The following is a 22,324-nucleotide window of genomic DNA, read 5'->3' as shown; positions in this document are numbered from 1 at the left end:
TCAGGTATTTCCCTGAGAGTTCCTACATCGCCAGTCTGAACATGCGTGGAGCAATTCACACAGTACCAACGGTTGTTTTTCTTTTATTTTGTTCTTCTTGTTCTTGTCCATCCATCTCATCCTTCTTATTTTCCTCATCCTTTTCTATCTCGTATAATTCTTCACTTGGCTGTTTTGGGTTATTTTTGCGATAGCGCATTTAAAAAGCTTTTTTCAATACACAGTTATAATTTTTTTTTTAAAGTTGATACAAAGGCAAATGGCAAAGGTTTTGTTTTAGACCTATGTTATTACTTATATTAGAAAAGCAGTAGAGTAAGGACACGGTTATGGAATACATTAATACATCATTTACTAAAACTACAATTAAATCTTTCATCAGAAAACGAACTTCAATATGTTGGCCATATTTGCGTCTGCGAGTATGTGTTTTTCACACAACAGGAGTGATGAAATTTATAGTCTTTCCGTAACTTTGATATGTAATGGCATATTTTCCCCTCTTTTTGAAATTATTTTGTGGAAATATTAGAATTAGACATTGCATACTTTGGCCGTTACATACTGTTTACCGAGCAGACCTAACATCCACGTCATCGCTGAACATGAACTCTTCCAGCCACCGGAAAATGAGATTGAAAAGGAACCTTATTTACATTGAATACTTCTTTTTGGTTTTAAACGAGATAATGGCATGTCAGGGACTGCTTGTTCATAATCGAGTTAGAAATTATGAACTAATCAATAAAATGAGTAAGTTCTGTGCACTTTTTAAATCTTTGATGCTTTTGGATTTTATAATCGGTGTGGGGGATACAAGGTGCCATATTCAAAGTCAAAGAAAGGATTCGAAATACAATCCAAGAAAACTGCAGATGTCAAAGAGATGAAGTGTCATAGATTAATACTGGTGAAGGGATCTGTCGCAAATATCCACATTTTAGGGAAACGCAAATATCGACTTTGTTTTCTTTGCGAGGTTAGCTTGGATAATGTTGATTTCAGCCTTCAACCCCCAAATACGCGCCCAACACCCCAGCATCCATGCCATTCAGGAATTAAAACCCATGTCATATAATCATTCTTATAAAAGAATAAAGATTGCCCGTTCTCATTCGGTGTAGAGAATACTGATAGTTTGCAAAAGAACAACCTGACGTACGCATTATTCAGATTACATTATACTGGAAAAACTGCCTTACAAAATCGGTGTATGTTCGCATCGGCTTGACTTGCGTTGCCATTATTTCAGCATCTTTGGATACCGAGGGTTGCCCAACTACGATGCCCTACAGTCCTGCATATATTAGCTGGCAAAACCTCGATATGTATGAAAATCCAAGAAAGAACATGGAAAATGAATTGGCCAATCAGATTGTGCGCAGGAAACTCAACGATATTTGTTCATTGCTATAAGAAAAATGTTGCCGTGGTGTGTCTCAAAAGGAATCATAAATATATAAACGTACAAGTTAATGTTATTGTTTCATTTGCATTTATTTGCTAAATTCCTTTGGTGGTTCTCTTCATACTTCGGACAGGTCATTAGGAAGTTTAAACAATTCTTCTACATGCTCTCTCAACATTGTAACATTGGGGTTAAGGTATCATATTTGTGAACAATGCTTAGTGGGCCATGGCCTTCCTGTTTCAGTAATTGGAACCAAACAAATTAGAAGTTGAGATTTTCAAAGTTTATATGTTTTTCGAGCTCCACTTTATTCTCCTAAGTCAGGAATATGTCACAAGAATCTATATTGAACCATGATAAATTATCATTTTGGCTTAAGTTTCTTTGTGAACAGTAATAACGCAGCCATCTTCACAGAATGTCCTATGATATTGCCAAGTACATCGTCAGTCGGAGTTCTTATGGTCTGGCGCATCATTTTTTACAAAACTTTTTTTCTTGCCAAACAAAACAATGTTTTCTATTTCAAGTATACGATCCCACCCAGCTGCAGTGGAATCCTGTAGGAATTTTTGGCAAAGTAAAACCGTGTATAAAAAATCAATGCTTATATCTGCGCCTGTGGAGCTTTTATTTTCTTAATTATGTGTATGTATTGCGATCCTTATTTTCTGCCATACAGTTTAGATAGAATTTTCGAAGTTTGAATTGTGATAATCGTTCTTTTAACTTACTATTTAACGATCACATTAACGTGCCTTTTATTAAATCCTGTTGTAGTTTGCCTGACGTCTGGTGTGCTGCAATTTTTTTTGAAGAAAAAACCAAAAATTTATGACTTCAAAAATTTTCAAACTTGATCTCGAGAACTTTTATTCAAGGACACTGGAAGGTCTTTGGGCATGCGCACACTGAATCAAATATTACAGTTAATAACTAGCAGTACACATATACATGAGCACCAGCACATACTGGTAAGTATGTGTATGTGTGTGTGGGGGGTGAGGGGCGCATTTGCCCTATTCCCCCCGATTTCACCTCAAAACAAGTGCTGGCAACTACACATTTGTCATCTCCCTAAAAATAAAAAATAAAAAGTCAGCGGGCCCCCTGCAACGATGCAAAATTATTTGCAGTGTAAACAATGAGATTAACTCGAATGATTTGCTTGAGAATGATTTTTTTTCACGAGTACTTAGGTCATATATTTTATTTTCTGCACCATAAAAATGAACACATATTCACAGTTCAAACAATTTGAGTATGTTGATAGCAGTAACTAATTTATATGCGATCTACAAAAAAAAATACCTTTCGCTTAGTTACTTTCTGTGTGCCATTTTCCATTCAGATCTACAATAATCTGATATGCACTAACTTGGGTAGTCTTTGATAGCTGGTTTCGGCTTCCGAACAAAACGTGAACAGAAAATCTACTTGTAGAAGACAACGGTTGCAACAAATCACTCTGAGGGTTGTACACACGTGTACTCATGTACGGCAGAAAAAATACTGTGTCTTACTAATCTATGCTGGTGGACGACTGTTGAATGAATTTTTGTTTTATCAGCAAGTTAACCTTGTGTAGTCGTCCCATTTTGCATCATTCTCCACAGAAACTCTTGTTGATTGAGGAAGTTTATTGCCACTAATTAGTGGAAAGCGAGATTAGAGGAAGTTGATTGCCACTAATTAGTAGAAAGCGAGACACAGCAGAGCAGCCACTTTTCCCCATCATTGCCATCATCAGCAATTCACAAGATTTCGGTTAAAGTTGTCTCATTTTGCATTCTTCTTATCATCTCTAGCCATGGGTCGTCTATCCCATTCGCTCCACATCGACCCATAGCATATGTAACTTGCCGAAACAGTATATAGCGCATTTCTATATAATTGGATTCCACCGAAAGAAGCTGACCCAGTCCTATTGCACGTTACGTTTAATGAGGACGATAATGTAGTTCGGAAAATTCGTATGCACCCTATACACAACAATAGTCTCTCAAGTAAATTTCTCCAATTAAACATTTCACACGCAAGCTTTTCCTTCGACCCAAGGCGTAATGGCATCATGGAAATTGGCATGCTCGAATAACTACCAGAAAGACCTCGTGGAAGTCGGCATACTTGACTTATTACAAGCAAGGGCATCATGGACGTCGGTATACTTGAATAGCTATCAGTAATGAAATCATCATATTCGCTAGCCAAGGTTTGGATACTATATGATAACTCTATATAGTACGCCTTGTCGTATCGAGCAGATATTTCTGTGCAAGCCACCGCATCCATTCAAAATTATGTTTTTCAAATATGAACACTGTTCCTACATGATCGAGACGAGGGGAGCCCACAACTTGAATGAACTGATAGTGCCGGTCTGTGTTTGTACAAATACATTGCACTCAAATATACGTCTAATGGCTTCCCTCTGGTACATAGTCATGCTAAAATGTTAAACTTACAAAGTATCCCGTTTAAGTTAATTGCTTCCACAATGCACCTCTTTTTCACGCTGTTGGTTAGCTGGCATTACATACTAAGGAAGGCAACTCGTAAATCCAGTAGATGTCGCAAGGACAAAGCACTAAAATATCTGTTCGATCCGCCAAGGTGTAGATAGGGTTATCATATTAGAACCTAGGCTACAGAAGATGGGACATCATGGAAGTCGGCTTTCTTGAATAACTATCAGTAAGGACATAACGGAAGTCGGCATACTAGACTAATTACATGTAGGGACATCATGGAAGTCGGCATACTTGACTAATTACCAGTAGGGACATCATGGAAATCAGCATACTTGACTAATTACATGTAGGGACATCATGGAAGTCGGCATACTTGACTAATTACCAGTAGGGACATCATGGAAATCAGCATACTTGACTAATTACCAGTAGGGACATCATGGAAGTCAGCATACTTGACTAATTACCAGTAAGGACATCATGGAAGTCGGCATACTTGAATAACTATCTTGTAACGTTAACAGTTATCTTATTGCATGATACTCGCAGTAACTATTTTATCCGCTAGAGGGCATTAGTGGATCGACAGTTCTTGGCTAGCAAAATAATTTCCCTTGCTAGATTCTCGTCATACTTGACATGAATTACGAGCTTAAACAATTCTTTCAACTTCACGCTTCACCTTTGGGTCAAGGTTACAGTCATGAAAAAAGTGCGTTAATCGTTTGAATACATATTCATTTTCTTATAATTTGTTGAATCCCTTGATGGAGTCCTTACATTCTTTGGATGAGTTTTTATGAAGCTAAAAACAAATTATGTGCAGCATCAAAGATGACATCAAGTGACAAGTTTAAACAAAAGCACTGTAATAATTTAATAATTACGTAATATATAGATGTAATCTACAGTGTTTGAGTAGATATATGGAACTGAAGTTAAAGAACATCAATATAAACAGTCGTCTTTTTAATCCGTCTATAAAACTTTATTTAGAAATTATATCGTCCTTAATAGCTTGCGAAAAATCTGCTTACAAACCAGATGCCGTCTTTTATCTGTTATAATTTGAATACATAGAGTCAATGATAACTTTTGCTTTCTTACTCATGCTTTGCATGATAAACGCTCGCTTATTGACCTATATATCGACAGCAGAATTAAATACTGCACGATCAACAGTTATCACCTCCAATAGATTTGTATTGTTCCGCCTTGTTGTTTTAACTGTATTATTCTGATTCTTCTCATTGATTGTATTTTTCCACCTTGTTTTGGTAATCGTATAATTTTGATTTTTTGAGTATCTTTGTAATGTAATTTTTAAACTGTTAGTTGTTACACCTTATAATGTACATCCGAGTGTGTTATGTCAACTTACTATATGCAAAGAAACAAAGCTATTAAGTTTTGAAGTATGTCACTTGATGTGATATGTATGAATAGTTTGTTCATAGAAGTCATACACCATACACCCTATAATAGAAAACCCTTTCGACATCCATTCATTTGCTGTTGAATATATCGGCATTCCAAACTTACTGTAACCTCTTCTGCCTTTATAAAAAGTTAATATATAATTAGATATCATAAACGTGGGGTTACTAATGTAAAACACATAAGTCCGGATATAACGATATGTTATCATGCACAGAAACATTTTTTTTTGTTTCAGAGTAGCCCATTTCATACCGAATTTAAATGAGTTGCTCCGTAATTATCCGAATAACCTCCCGAGTTACTTTATACTCCAGCCAATCAAACGCTGGTGGGCACATGTACATAACAAAATGGCATCCATAACAAAATGGCGTCCATTGTTGTTTAGAAATATTTTTGAAATAAAATTAATTAAATGATTGAAATTTATATGCAAATTATCCACAGACTTTCAAAAACAAATCTGATAAACTCATATGAAACGCATTTTATTATAGTGACGTTTCGGATGCACAAAAATAGTTTGAACAACTTGATCTTTGCCTGTCAGGATTAAATTTGTTTACTTCGACACCGTTTCCTTACTTACATGTACATGTCCAGATGTAAACAGCTGAAAGCTACTCTCTCGTATGGGTTTGAAATCCGCCCTGGTTTCCAGAAAATAAGACAGGATGGTTCCAATATTAAATTTCGTCAATATCTGCGACAGCATCGCTGTTGAATATGCATTTTTCAACTCGATAAACGATGTTAAAGTAGTTACAGAAGTTGATGCTGATGCTGAAGCGTCCGCTATATTTTGCCCACCACCTATCGAGTGCCTATTACGGTCAGCTGACCACCCGCCACGTGATCAATATTCCAAGCAAATTACGAAGTTCACCGAAGTCTGCATGAAATGGGCTGTTCAAGGCTCAAACCATTGTTATTCCTTCTATGGCACTGGCACACGCGAAAATCATACATCTCTGAGAAGACTTATGGCAACAACACAGTGTGTCCCGATTTAGCAATGAAAAATGAAATGTATTGGAAAACAGCTAAGTGCGGCCCTCTATATTATCTTTCGTGGTCGAAAAACGGCCAGTAATGGGAAATTATGACCTCGTATATAATATTTTAAACCTAACCCTACAATGACTATAATAATAATAATGAGGACTTTGTATAGCGCCTAATCTCTAGAAGCTCTAAGCGCTTTACAACATTAGACAACACCTGTAAGATAAAAAACATATAATGATATGATTACAAAAACAAACACCATAAAATTAGAAAACATAAAAGACATACTGAGAATATTTAAGGTAGGAAACATTATTAGGTCTTTAAATTTGTTATTGCAGTCGAAATAAGTGAGTTTTGAGAGCACTCTTGAATGGGATCACTGTGTCTTTGTGACTAAGTTCAGTGGGCAATCCATTCCACATTGCTGGGCCCTGGTATGCAAAAGAACGTTGTCCATATGACTTTGTTTTCATAGTGGGAAAAATGAGTATACAATTGTCAGAAGAGGAGCGTAATTATCTTGCTGGTGTATACACATGGGTGAGGTTGGATAGGTATGTTGGGCTAGAGTCCGTCATTGAAACGTAGCACAAAGAACAACTTTTGTGTTTGATTCTGGATCGAATGGATAGCAAGTGTAGGGTGCAGAGCAACGGAGAGGTGTGCTCTGATCATGGTACTCTAAGTATGATCCGAGCAGCTGTGTTTTGAAGTTTCTGGAGTAGATATTGAGATGAACCAGACAGAAATGAGTTAAAATGGTCTAATCTTGAAAGTACGTATGAAGACACAAGTGTTTTAGTGACTTCAGCTGAAAGATATTTGCGAATTGAGCTGATGCGTCTCAGGTCAAGATATGCAGCCTTGCATATGTTCATGACATGTTGGTGCAATGTGAGAGTACTGTCCAGAGTAACACCTAGGTTTCGTACTGATTGTGTGAATTTAATGTTGGTTTTGCTGATATTTATTGTTTGAAGTAAAGGATGTGAATGAGAAACTCTTTGCATCCCTACCTCTTTTTGCGCCCATTTGTAGACATGTAAACGCAGATTGCCATCCTTGTTATATTTTGCAATCTTCCGCTTGTTAGAAACAAAACTGAATTTAAACTTATTTTCAAAGAGTATGATAATGAGTCTCATATCTTTATAACACTGATATGATATGTTACACATAAAAAAACAATTTTTACATGCTATTTTATTAAAATGTAACAATGAAAGACATAACAAAAGAAAAATGAATTACCTGGTAAGAAAACATACAGGTGTCAAGCCTTGTGGAGTGTTTATATAACAGCATACAATGCATGCACTTTGCAGCTGTGAAGTCTTACGGAGAAATCGTACAGTTATAATACCGTGTCCGGTTATTACTTGAGGCACAGCACCATCGTTCGTAAGGTATTTTAGATGTAAATAATCTATTATGTGGACTGACATGGGCATCCTGTTCCGAATGCTCAACTCGGGTTCTCTTTAAATTTAATTTAACTTAAATAGGAGTATTGTAACATAAATAAATAGAGGATAATTGCTTTTAAAAGGTGGAATAACGGATATCTTTCATCGAGTGGGTGAAAAACTGTATTTTCACGAGTCGCAAAGGAATGTGTGAAAAAAATTTCACCCCCGAGATAAAATGTATTTGTTGTTCACACACAGAAGCAAATTTTATTTTTTTATGCTCAAATGTTTCGGATAGCAATAGATTCCGTATAACAGGTTAAGTATCAGACTTCTTACCGAATCCCAGACGATGTCACCGACTTACCGTGTATGTTCTCCTGTGTTCTGTTATTATTCACACAAAATATTTAAACAGCTAAACAATCCTCCTTCTCAATTCAAATTAAAATAGCACATTAAGAGAAGAAAAAAATCACGCCTTACTGGATTTGAACTTCGAGTCGTATTTAATGGAAGGAGTCAATATTGACCAATCCGCCACGTAAGCGACAAAGAATAACTTCGAATTTAGAGCTATTTTGTTATCGACCCGTCGGTCAAATTATCTAACGTATATCACTCCAATGAATAAGTATTTTACGCAGAAAATCCAGTTATGCACAGCCTAGCACAAAATAAGGCAAGTAATTATTAGTAGCAAATTAGTCATATTCTATGCATACTAATTAGTAACAAATTAGTCATATTCTACGCATACTAATTGGTAACAAATTCGTCATATTCTAGGTATCAATCATGCTTTAACTGCCATTTGTTATCGGTATAGATGCGCAATAATGGAGGTAGGTGGGAGGGTGGGTGAATGGGTATGAATGTATCGGTTTCAGTGTATATAAATATAAATTTCAAATTATTTTGTATAAAGGTTTTATTTTTCATCGTGTCAAGCTTTCTTCCTTTTGCAGCAAACAAAACTTTCGACTCACGAGTCGTTTAATTCACCACCATCTAAATCGCATGCTGTGGTAATTGGTGATATAATCTGTCTGAAAGCTAGAAATGTTTATCTATTAAAAACGAAATGGGTTTTCAAAGGGCAACAATTGGGAATTTCACTGGCTATGTTTAATCTTTGTCTCTCACACAAGCTTGCTTCATGCATTCAGTAAATTTGTGATATTACGAAATGCTTATTCTTGCAGGCTATTTAAGTTGCTTGAACGGTTGTCATTTTATCCTATTAGCTGTTTCGACCCTTTCGAGCCTCACGTGTCACTTAATTTCTTTTTTGCTGATTTATTATATACTCGATTTAGGTCATGTGACACGAGCAGTAGAGATATGTAAAGTTAGGGATATGCAAAGCCAGGTGTGAAACGATTCACTTTTCTTTACATCACATTGCCTAGCCCTGAATAATATTTGTTAACTTTCTTTGATCTTCGTACGGCATTAACGTTGCAACTTTGTTTTGAGGTGGCTCCTCTGACTGATTGGTCGTAACACAGCCAATATATCCCAGCGTTGTTTTGATTGTTCGTAACACAGCCAATGCATCACAGCGTTGTTTTGATTGTTCGTAACACAGCCAATGCATCACAGCGTTGTTTTGATTGGTCGTAACACATCCAATGTATCCCAGCGTTGAAGAGTTATGTTGATGAAACGGCCCTATCAACAACGGTCAATCAGTTGCTACTTCTAGGTGATGCCACTTAATGCTTAACATTATTACTCAGCTGACCAGATGCAAACTGTCAGATCTGATAATGCGCTTGGCCAATCAGCGCATGTTTAAGCGTCACACATCCAGCCGCTTGACGATGTGTCATTTTCCTCCTACAATATTTTGGTATACAGTACGTGGATTTATGTTTTTTTTTTTTTGTTTTTTTTTTTTACCGCGTTTTCAACGAGAAGAACGTTACAGAACAGAACAAAACTTGAATTAGTGAAAGCAAATCTCAGGCCACACATCGGTGGCACAGGAGAATGCCACAACTGCTACAATACTGTAAGGTGACATCACTAACAGATGGGCACACAAATCACATAATAAGTCAACATCATTGCAAGACTAGTCATTCGGTCATAATGTGAGATCATATGGTTACATAAATATAACATTGTTTTGGCAGAGCCCACAAAATTACATCATTGCGAAGTATGGTTAATTTACGCTTCCACGGGTAGCATAATGTTTATATATTGTTTTATTATTACAGCAATACATTAGGCAAAATTTGGAGAAATTTGCTATTAATGGTGGCAAATAAGGTTTGTAACTTTCAAAAACATGGTTTGCGGTAATAGAACGGTGTCATAATCATACCCCTTTCTTTGTGAAATTTGGGACAAATAAAAAGATAATGGTACTCGTACCCGAGACAGTGTTTATCCAATTATTCATTTTCGTTCCTCAAACGGGGTATTGTCCCAAGGACCGATAACTTGTGCAAATGACACAAATATGACTCGTCAGCCTTTGTCATGCAGGCTCCACAGACTGTATTGTTGCTGGTGTGAAATTTATTGCTGTCCCCAAACATCGCCTAATCACTGATTTGGATCAAAGCTTGCGGTTGTTCCCGTGATCATTTGTTTGTATTTACGAATAATCCATTCAAAACAACAGAGAACAATGTACTTAAAATAAAGCTCTATACGTGCATTTTTTTATACTTAATAAGTACGATTTATTTAATCCATTAGTTTGTTTGGTGTTTAGCAACAAAACTAGAAATCAGCAAATAAAAGAGGTGAAAAATGCATCATTTGTATACAAGTGGCGGCGTGAGGGGTGGGTGTGGTTGGGCCGGGATAATGGGGCGCCGTCGGGAGCTTTTCTTGACAGTTTTAATTTTCAGTGCATTTCACCTTCATGCTAGTGGAGGGGTATGGGAGAGGGAGGTTGGCAACAGGTGTGAATTTTTTTTTTTTCTGTAGCAAAATAGCGGCGACACTAAAGAAAATTGCTCGCATGCGCAGGCCGGCCCTAGGGCAAGGCGAACCAGGCAATCACCTTGGGCCCCCGGTATTTCAGGAAATCAACTCCGCAATGCAATATTTTTTGCCTAGGGCCCGGCGCTTATGGCTTGCTGCTTTTGGGCCGCACATCATGCGCCTCGAACCCTTGCGCCGTCAATGTCTGATATTACGAATAAGAATTACAAAATCGTGGGCAATGTTTTCCAAAAGGGCAATGACAAAATCAGTATTTGATGGTAAGGTAAACACGCACACAGAATTTATCAACAAGATGGCATCAAAACTGGAGGGGGGGGGAGGTGATCTCGTCAAATGTAAACATAAATCTTATCTCAGACTTCAATAAATTATAGAATTAAAGACAGACATATACAGTAAGCTATTGTCACTGTTGCTACTCAATGCTTGCACTGTAATATGTACTCTATTTCGCTCCTAGGACTTGCGCTGACTGCGATATATTTTGGTAGAAATATCGACTTTATTTTCTCTAACTTCAGAAACGTTCGCAGTATACTTATTTTCTAACACGTTTCGTTTCTGGCGCTCTTGATGGGAAAATAGCTCCAACGAGCAAATGTTTCTTGTTATGTAATGAAATTCCGATCCTAATCACAAGTTGTCTTTGACTTGGTGAGGATGATGAAAACCTTTTGTTTTAGACCTGGCGAAGGGTGGCTTTGTCACAAAGGTAGTCGAGTATCTTGTCTGAGGTTTTAATTGAGAGGAATCACGTGGGGGGTGGGGCGGACTTATCTTTCGCTTTGCGTTTGTTAAGTTTTCTCTCTATCGCTCGTTTCTTTTATATAAAAGAATACAAACATGCGCATATACAGGGGAAACAAATACATATAAACACTTTAATTATTTTTGGAAATGGGGAGGGGCATCTGTCTTGTGCCCCATCCCCCCCCCAAAAAAAAAAGTAAGTTTGCCCTAGTCCTGCTTGTTAAGCTGGCAGCTGAACAACTTATACCATGTAAGTGATATTGAATTATGGATGCATATTTTCACACAAATTCTGATATACTAATGTGCAGGTTGAATATGGGGTTTATCAGACTGTCTGTGTGTCTGTCTATGTGCGTGTGTGTGTATGTGTGTGATTTGGATTTTTAACGTAACTTTAAAAAAATTCCAGTTATCTCACTACGATGTCTGAAGTTTGGCAGTTTATAGTGATGTCTAGCACTAGGGCATCATGCCACAGACATGTAGTTACATTATCCTGACACCAGGCTGACCAGTCTTAACGCTAACCTCTTAATGCTGAGTGCCAAACAAGGCAGCTGCTAGTACCATTTTATATGTCTTTGATATGTTTCGGTCGGGGTTCGAACCCATGACATCCCGCATCCGAGGTGGACGCTCTAGCCATCTAGGCCATCTGAGTCGTTTTATACGACTGTTTATATGTACGACAAGCACGAAGGTTTCCTTGTAACTGTTTTTGAAATTCGCATATTTGTTTGCGATAATCTAACCTTTTTCGCTGTTATTAACGCTGCAAGGAAATTTTCTTTTATTGCTGCCTTTTAGAACGCACACATTGCAACAATTAGAATATATTCTTTCTCGTTTCCTATAGAGACATTCCAAATTAGAAGATATCACATTTGAGAACTTTTGTCTCTACTGTTGTGCCGTTTCGTCTTTTCTGTCTCAAAGATTTTAAAATACACACGCATGTTAACCAGTGGCGTCGCCCAAGCAAACCCCTCGGCTGCAAGGGGACAAATATCCAATAAGGGCACAAAAATTCCCATCAAATAATATTTCTATTGGGAACGGGGCTCTGAATTAAGTTTTGCCGGGAAGGGAAGGCCCGGAATTTCCTCATACGATGCAATCTAAACGCACATATTGTCATGCGTTAAAAATACGACACGAAGCTCACCACCATTTTGATCAAAAATTACATTTTTTTCCTAAAAACCTCGTGTACAAGAAGTTGTACAAAGTGTTACATGTACACATTCCCGGTTCACTCATAAACCGTTGACTTTCGGGTATCGCTGAATTTTTGTATTTAAGTCCTGAGGCGAGACTTCAAAACGACCAAGCCATGGTGAATTTAGACATTTGTACCACCATGTCGGCCATTTCTGCGCATCGGGTAATTCTGCGCAACGATACGTCATTTCTATAAACACTGGATCACGTGTTGTTTTGGGTCGAAAATCCATTTTGTATCAAGAAAGAACGATCGCAAATTTAATTAAGAAAAGTGATATTCATAAAGTGTACAAAAATATCAGGCATTTCGACTCGAAATTCATATGCAAACGTGATTTTTAAATGTCAACATGAAGACCCACTCCATAACCTTCTTGAACCGGTAACCCAGAAAATCCGATTTACTATGCATCTTTTAGAATCATAGAAATAAATACATTATATAAACGATGGAAATTTCTACCTTAAAACAATACTGCAACAAGTTTCCATTTTTGCAAGAAGTTGTCCCACACGTGCAAAATCGTCTGCTACCCAACGTGTCAACTTGCCGCTACAATATAAATTCTCAGGAAATTCACCGGCTTATTGTCCGTTGCAAAATTCTTAAGTAATTTTTCCCCATCAGCAATACGTTGTAAACACATTACATCCTATTCATTGTTGTTTCTCTTCCACATAATAGATTATTTTATTTATAAAATGTTGAACTTTACTAACTTTTTTATAATATCGGTTTTGTTTGCTTAATATATCTTGCCATTTATTGGCATTATTACGATGAGTTTTGTAATGCTAACTATAAACCTGACCTAATTACTCGGCTGAAATGCTGACAGAAAAAGTCCATAATGATGCGTTTAATTTCTATTGCCCGATTAATAAATATTTTCAACGCTGTGTACAGAATAGGTCGACATATCGCGAGTAAAAAACACGAGGGGAGGGGGTATCCCCAGTGTCCAAAATTGATATTATTTTTAACAAAATATTCTGGTGACAATTGCCTCTTTTCAAATAGTAAACATTGCTGTATTTTATTTTCGTCGATCCGTCGAATTCGGTATGCGTTTTGCTTCAATATTGGAGACGGAAACCTTACGTGCGCAGAAATGCCCGACAGCATTGTATATGATTTTGTGCCTATAATGATGGATCGCAACTTTCTTATCATCAGAGCGCGTGTTTTGGCAGCCTGGCTAAACGAAGCGGTTCTGACATATTTCGTTTTTGTTTCCGAACGACAACAACCCTCGTCAAATCAGACAGAAAATATATAGAGGATATTTTCTTTTTCTACGTTAATACCAGATATATTTCATCGTGTGGCACCAAAAGTATATTTTAACGAATAGCGAATTCACCCCACTTTCCTCCCGATCATATAAGTATACGTGACGTAAGAAAGCAGTAGGACTTGGCTGACCTAATCTGTCGCAGTAAATTATGTTTTTGTAATTTGGTATACCATTTGACCCTATCTGACAACAATGCAAGTATGATTCAGCAATGCATCACAACGGGTTTGTAGTTGTCGTCACGGAAACAAGGGGACATAACTTCAGAGAGACGCGAACGGTGTCTGGTCATATTAATTCATCTAATATTAATTTCTATGTGTTCAATGTAAGGCAGTTTTTTATTTATCTGTACTAGCACACAAAGTACTTGTTTTTGTTGTTGAATATATTATGTTTGTAGGCACACACAATCGAGCGTCTCAAAGAATGATGAGAAATCTTATATTTTGACATGTGAAAATATAAAGATATATTTTTTACATGTGAAAATATATGAATAAAACTATGAAACTTATTTCCCTAATAAGTCTCTAAATTTTACAATTAGGTATACAATTTATATGGTTACATATATTACGTCAATTACTCTGAGTTTCAAACATCAAATAAATTGCATTATTCGTGGGTTTTGGCAATCTCATCAAAGTCAAATCTCTGCTGTCCTATGTGGAGATCTGACGATGATCAGTTAAGGATCATGCTCTGGTGATCTTTGAACTAACCAATAGAAATGCAGCTTAAAAAATCTGAAAGTGAATCAGATCGTTCGGTATATATGTATGCTCGTCATCCATACTGCTCAGTCTCCAAACGCGGAGATACAAGACTTCATCTGATTGGTTGATAAAACTAGCCATTATGGTAATGACATAGGCTTCCAGAACATGACCCCTAAGTGGTCGCTGTCAGATCTTTATGTTAGTCCTACAACGTAAGACACATCACCCGATATTTTTGTTCTGGGGGGTGATGGGTCTTACTGCCTAACTAATGGCGCTGTGTAGCGTGTTTTGATGTCGACTAACAGTATTACGAAAGTCAAATTTTCAAAAATATCAAAACGCTATCCTATAAAGTAAAGTTATAATAATGTTTTTTTGTAAGATTTTACTTACCCTGGTGTCTTTTCTCTAATAAATTCAAATTCTCACCAAAGAAATGGATCTGTTTTAAAGTTTCGTTGGCCTACATTTCAGTTGGCTGGAAAGCGATGAAAGCCAGGAATGCCGAAATCGGATTAAATTGAAATATTATTCTTTACCGAAATGAATAAAATTATATTATGCCTACCGGAACTGTAAAAGCAACGTTTCGTTTCGTTCAAGAGATATATCTGCCATATGAACCTACTTAAACATACATCGGCATACCTTGACTACCATCGCATTGCAACAAATTCACATGTATGTCAACGGAACATGAAAATGCGTCCATACTAGTGTTATATTTTCATTCCGCCAGGATAAAGACAGCACAGTAAGCATATTAACTACACATAAATTAGTGGAAGAGTGTCGATATGTGCTGCCATAGTACCGGTTTGCATTCGGATAGTCTTGGATTTCACCATTGATCGAAAGGTAAGATCCGAACAACCGCAAGTCCGCAGTAAATATCGTTAATGTACATTGTGATGCGTTTTAATTTTGGTGGCAAAACAAATATTGATTTTGGTAAATTTGGTGCTGATTGCTGGTTACATTGTTGCACAGTGCAATGTTAACTCCTGAAACATACTTATTGTTGAACTACAGACTCGAGGTTGTTCGGATCTTACCTTTCGGTCAATGGTGAAATCCGAGACTATCCGAATGCAAAACGCACTTCTAGACGATATTTGTCTCAACGTCCAAATCGGCGAACAATTATTGCATTTTCTCCATTATGTCACAAACTGAACTAAGTGCGTCGAGCTGTTTTGAAAATTGAACTATTCTTGATTACGACTGGCTTAAGTTGGAAATTAGCAGACGTAGTTAGGATAAACTAGCAGTGTTGGAACTACCGAGGGGTGCGGATTGGTGTCTTCCCTTGTGTTATATTGTTACAGGTTAGAACCCCCATCCCTTGATTCAAGGACGGATACTCCAAATTTTCTTTGTAACGAGCCCCTGTGTATGCTGCGAAATGTGTGAGATATTCCTGAAACCTTAACTACTCGATCCGATGTAAACGACATCGGAATACGCTATACAAGCCCGTTATTTTGATAGTAAGATATAGCACTTAAACAAAAACAGCATGTGCTATGTCTTACGTTGTATGACTATTCTTTATGTATGGCAGTGGGAGATCTGTATTTAATATGATTTCGGTTTGGCCAACATGATTGCTGCTTCAGTTCCAGAGACTTTCACCCACTTGTCACGTTTTACAGCTAAGGTCAATGTCCATTTACATTTGGTCCAAAGAACTGCGTCATTTGTTCATGACGAAGGTGGCTTTGACCTGTTGGGGATTTACCGGTGGCAGTGCCTTGTTTTACGTTAACACTGGCTAGGTACATACGGTAAATAACAAATGATACTTTCATCCACATCTGGTCACAGTGTATCGTGGCTTTGACCTGGAGAGATGATGCGCTATATATTAATATACGTATATGACACGTTTAACCTAATGGGCCGAATATATTTTTGCGACAGATTTCAGAGATCACCTAATTTTCTGGATTATCTGAGCAGTGGGGCGAAAATTTTAAATATTTATAGACTAAAAGCCGCGAGAAACAAGTTTACCACAATCTATACATACGTCAGGACTTTAACTGTCACAACAAGCAAATAAAGAAAATTAAGAGGTTAGTGTTAGGACTGGTCAGAATGGTGTCAGGAAAATGTGACGGGGTGTGGGCATCATGCTACATGTCTGCGGCATGATACCCTAGTTCCAGACATCACTATAAACTGCCGCACTGCAGACATCGTGGCGATATGACTGAAAAATTGTTAAAGCTACGTTAAAAATCCGAATCTCGTACACACACACACACACACACACACCAAATAATAATAACAATAATAATAATAATAACGGCAGCAAGAAGAAGAACAACAAGATCGAAATCATTTCGTGGGGAGTCTGAGTGATCAGAGCATGAAAGCGTAATCTTATCTAGCCATGGGTCATCAATCTACTTCGTTCACGTTGATGTGAGTAGACGTTTGCTAGCATAGATGAAAAGGTTGTTTTTCTTTTCAAGTTCGCACACTGAAGTATTACAAATGTTTTAAATTAACATTTTTACTTCGATTATCACAATATGTTACAACTGATGATGCCCCAGGCCACCAATATTTAAACTGTGTAATCTACTTCCTCAGAGAAATGCAATCTAATTTTTGCGGTGGACAAAGCTCAACGGAGGTTACATAGTTTGTGGCTCGGACTGGCGAAGTTTTCGAGGTTTTAGTTTCGAAAATGGTCCTGGGAACGCAACCTTCCAATTTTGTCCTGTAACTGGTGTGTGTGTGTGTGTGTGTGTGTGTGTGTGTGTGAAAAGCAAAGCTCCGTTTCCATCGTTCATGTACATTTTTATATCTGTCGTATCAACCTTTAATACACCCCTCACTAAACAGTCAGAACGTAGATTCAGATCCACCGCCGTAAAATTAACACGGGGGAGGGGGTTTACACTGTTCATTCTTTGTAAGATTTCAAACAAACAGCGCACACCATTACTTCCAAGTGTATTGAGCGACAGTAGATCTGAGTGTTATGTTCGCAGTGTGTAATATATATGTTTGCTGGAGCGCTAGGAAGTGTGTATACGTTACTTAGCCCGCCCCACCCCAGTATCGCATAGCGTTCCAAACTTCAAGAGGCTGTACAGTATGCGTGTTGAAAATGCGTACAAATGTGTAAAAGCGCTGGTTTAAATATGTAGTCTCTAAAATTATTTCAGAGATTTACTTCAGTCCCATTTCTCATTTTCCTTTCTGCCAAAGCTTTGTGTACTCTCTCTCTCTCTCTCTCTCTCTCTCTCTCTTACACAAGGGTCACACGTGGATACAGCTTCTCATGCGCCAGTATCTACTTGGAACACATGTGCTCTCAGTTCAGTTCAAAGAGTCTAAGCACAATGAGAGCTTGATATCTATAGGACGACTAAGGTGGCGTGATACTGCATGTAGAGAGAAATTAACCCAGTTTGTGAAGTCAGCTTATTTATTCATAGAGAAATATCCCCTGGAAGACCCATGCATCGATGGCAGTTTGTAGCAAGGTAGGTTGAATATGAGAGAGAGAGAGAGAGAGAGAGAGAGAGAGAGAGAGATATAAGATATGACATCGTTGTACTTGTATATGTTTGTACAATTAGGCTTACAAAATGCGTGGCTCTGGTTACCAGATCGATCCTACTTTTTTCCTGTGAACCCAACATTTTTATTCGAAAACGTTTGGAAAAAAAATGTGAAAAATAGGTATCTAATGTCGAAGTTAAATTCAAGATGCTAATAGGGCTTACTAGTTTATCTTCCTTTAAATCAATCCGGACACGAACCAATGGAGAATATCCCCTGCCCGACAGACCTAGCTGTTGCAGTGAATTAATGTTATATTTGTATTGGTGTACAGATGCCTTTTGAAAGTATTGTTTTCAGCTTTTAAGTGCGAATGTTTTGCCTTTGTATGCTCTATAGGCAGAGAGAGAGAGAGAGAGAGAGAGAGAGATGTACAATTCTAAGTTTCTGGTGTAAGTCGGGAGGTTTTTATGTATTTCTTTTTGTTGTATTTTTCAGATTGTAATGAAAGACAATTTCTTCTTTGCATTTAAATCTATGTTATCATAAGGAAACAACATCTTGTGTATTTCTGCGTTAAAAAGTAAGGAAGTGTTTTATGTGCCATGTTTGTTTCATCTCTTAGTTCAAACTCTATCCGCGGGAGTGAAAAGATTTCTGGCATCCCTTTTGTTTTGTTTCGTTTTCATCTTGAAATGATAGACAATGCTACGAGCGCGACAACAAGCTTTATAAACTAACACATCTCGGAATAAATAATACCATCGGATTGCATTATTGAATTGCCATGTTATCCAGCTGTGTGACAACAGCTGTTAAGCCGATGGTAGAGACTAAATGGATTATGAAATATCTTAGATTTCCAAATAGTAGTCCACCTTGTAGTATATATTCTTATAAATTGGTGGTTCCCAAGCCCCAGGTCGCGACCAAAATCAAATTTGTATTTGTTAAAAATTAATCTTTAATATTACAAATAAAATTATATGTATGACCCTTTAACCACGTTTGGGACGCGTCACATATCGCAGCGCGGTGGCCATGTGGGATGCTGTGAAAGATATTTGGGCAAAGTCGAAAAATTCGGATTGAGAGAAATAAGAAATCAGTTTTTAATTATTCATTTATTTACTAGATTTTCAGGAAAGCGCTTATTTTTTATTTGAATATTGCGCAATTAATGAAGACCATTAAACATGTTGGATTTTCACTCAGTCTGATTAAAATAAGCTCTACACTGTCCTACGTGAGGATATGACTGCGACCGCTCAGGGGTCATATTCTGGTGACCTATGTTATTACCATAATCGCTAATTTTATCAAGCAGTCAGATGATGTCTTTAACCTTCGCGATTGGGAGACTGGGTTGTATGGCTGAAGAGCATGAGTATGTGCCGAATAATCTGATTGATTTTCAAATTTCTGAAAGTTGCATTTCAATTGGATAATTCAAAGGTCACAAACACGACCCCTGTGGGGTCGCTGTCAGATATTCACTTAGGAGAGTGGAGTCCTGATCTTAATCAGGTTGGCTTTTCCATTCAACGTTTCTCTGCCTATTATAGCAATAGTGCAACTAGTAAGCTGTTTGGTTCATTGTCAATACTTTCTATTTTATCAACAAGTTCTTTTATATCGGCACAATGTCGATCACGATGTTTCTGCGATAGTGTAAGCTTAATTACCCCCTTTTAGTTACAGCTTTTAGATTACAACTGCTACAACTATTTACATACGCATAGCAAATATATTTTTCTTGTTCAGGTAATGTAATGGATATAATTTGCATTTTGTTTAAAAATATAAATCCGCAGAAGGTATTTTCATCAGTTTTTACAGACTCTTAATCTCCATAGTAGGATAGGGAATATTAGATAAGACCACGCAGAATGTAAATTAAATGCGAGAAAACTTACAAAAGAATGCAATAATCGAATGAATTAGCACACATCGTATTAGATATATTGATGAAACCATCTTTCCTGTTGTTAATCTTTTCGTCCTTAATTCGTCTTTCAAATTAATAACTCCTTTCTTCTGGAATCGTTCTGAAATTATAATGCTAATTTCATGCGTGTGTATGTGTGTGTCTGTCTCATTTTTTCATTCGTTAGCAGATTGATTATGTAACGTAGCCCTCTTAGTAAAAGGGCTGGTTAATTGGATTTGGCTGTCGTTATCTAGAAAAGACCTCCCTCGATATTATAGCCCAGCGGAAGTGAAAAAAGAATAGAATTTCAACAGAGAACTGAGCGAGAATACTGGGAAGAAATACAGCAATACAAAACTCCTTTGACAAGAAAATAACTAATTTAATCAGAACAAATTAATAAAGGCAATTCCAATTCAAGTTAGATTATGTCAGTAGCATTTAAGAGGTATGTCTAATTTGGATTTATTTCATCATCATAACGAGAGGTGAAAAGAGCGCAATGTCCCGATTGATGTGCATCACCTTCCTTCCTTTTGACCGTATATCAACATCTCCTAGTTCATCCTTTTAAAGCTCTGTGCTTTGCTCCTTCTTGGACTTCCTGGTCCTTTTCTTCTGACTTCGTCCTTCTTTTCTTCGGACATCTGTCTTCAGACTGTCTCGTCTCTCTTCCAAAAAGCTGTTCATTATTGCTGTTCTCTTTCAAAACGTGTGCGTCCTCGCACTAAAACCTGTCTTTCATTTTACAAGACGGACACCTGGTGCCTTTCTTTTTTAACGAGGAAATCACTATTCTCTTTACGCTTTCCACGGAGTAAAGACTCTTTCCTCTTTCAGGAGATTTCAGACTAAAGAATTTCGACTAAGGTCGTCACTTTAAAGTCAGATTGGTTCTTAAAGTAAGTTTAAGCGAAAAATATTAATGCATACAGATAATTTCAACAAAGCAGAAAATATTGAGGCATCAAGATAATTTCAACAAAGCATGAAATGTTAATGCATCAAGATAATTTCAAAAAACATGACATGTTAATGTTTTTTTTAGATTTTTATTGCGTTCGTGAATATAATGTTTAGGTTACTGTACTTACTATAAGAACAAGCCTCATATATCTGCTTTAAGGATAAATACATGTTACGCACATACCATAGAGTTGTTTTTAAGGATAAATACATACTTATTACGCACATACCACAGAGTTCTTTTCATGGATAAATACATACTTGTTACGCACATACCATATAGTTGTATTAAGGATAAAGCATACTTGTTACGCACATACCACAGAGTTGTTATTATGAATAAATCATACTTGTTATGCGCATACCATATAGTTGTTTTTAAGGATAAATCATACTAATTACGCACATACCAGAGTTGTTATTTAAGAATAAATCATACTTGCTGGGCACATACCAATGAGTTGTTTTTAAGAATAAATGCAAACTTGTTACGCACATATCCCAGAGTTGCTATTAAGGATAAATCATACTTGTTACGCACATACCATAGAGTTGTTTTAAGGATAATTCATACTTGTTACGCACATACTACAGAGTTGTTTTTAAGGATAAATCATACTTGTTACGCACATACCACAGAGTTGTTTTTAAGGATAAATCATACTTGTTACGCACATAACAGAGTTGTTTTAAGGATAAATCAAAGTTGTTACGCACATACAACAGAGTTGTTTTTATGGATAAATACAATCTTTTTACTTACGCATATACCATAGAGCTGTTTAAGAATAAATACAAACATTTTTCACATATATCCCAGAGTTGTTTTTTATGGATAAATATTTTTAAAAAAACTTCTTTCTTACGCATATACCAACCATATAGTTGTTTAAGAATAAATACATATATTTTACACACATACCATAGACTTGTTTTAAGGATAAAAAATTTCATACTTTTTATGCACATACGAAAGAGTTGTTAAGGATAAATACGTACTTGTTTTGTACATACCATATGATTTTTTATACATACGTCTTACGCACATACCATAAACGTTGTTTTAAGGATAAATACAAACTTGTTATGCACATTCCATAGGTTTTTTTTAAAAAGGAAAATACATACTTTTTACATAAATATAGAGGTGTTTTTGAGGATAAATGCATACTTGGTACACTCATAGCATAGAGT

The 22,324-nt window shown here is 36.8% G+C and overlaps 1 protein-coding gene across 4 annotated transcripts in view; it reads left to right on the top strand.

The window, feature by feature from the left end:
* Positions 1–22,324, top strand: part of LOC149807939 (uncharacterized) — a 71,980-nt gene that overhangs the window by 17,839 nt on the left and 31,817 nt on the right. For 2 of the 4 annotated variants that reach the window (XM_089972170.1, XM_089972156.1), the window contains exon 1: positions 18,060–18,215. The exons of the other annotated variants lie outside the window; for them this stretch is intronic. The gene's annotated coding sequence lies outside the window, so the exon portion shown is untranslated. Of the gene's footprint in view, positions 1–18,059; positions 18,216–22,324 lie in introns of those variants that run through there. 4 annotated transcript variants of the gene reach the window in all.

Source organism: Sinohyriopsis cumingii, chromosome 1 (genome assembly GCF_028554795.1).
Source record: "Sinohyriopsis cumingii isolate HCF-2022 chromosome 1, ASM2855479v2, whole genome shotgun sequence".
NCBI classification, from domain to species: domain Eukaryota; kingdom Metazoa; phylum Mollusca; class Bivalvia; order Unionida; family Unionidae; genus Sinohyriopsis; species Sinohyriopsis cumingii.
Note: the sequence above shows the minus strand (reverse complement) of the source record. Positions and strands in the feature narration are given on the sequence as shown.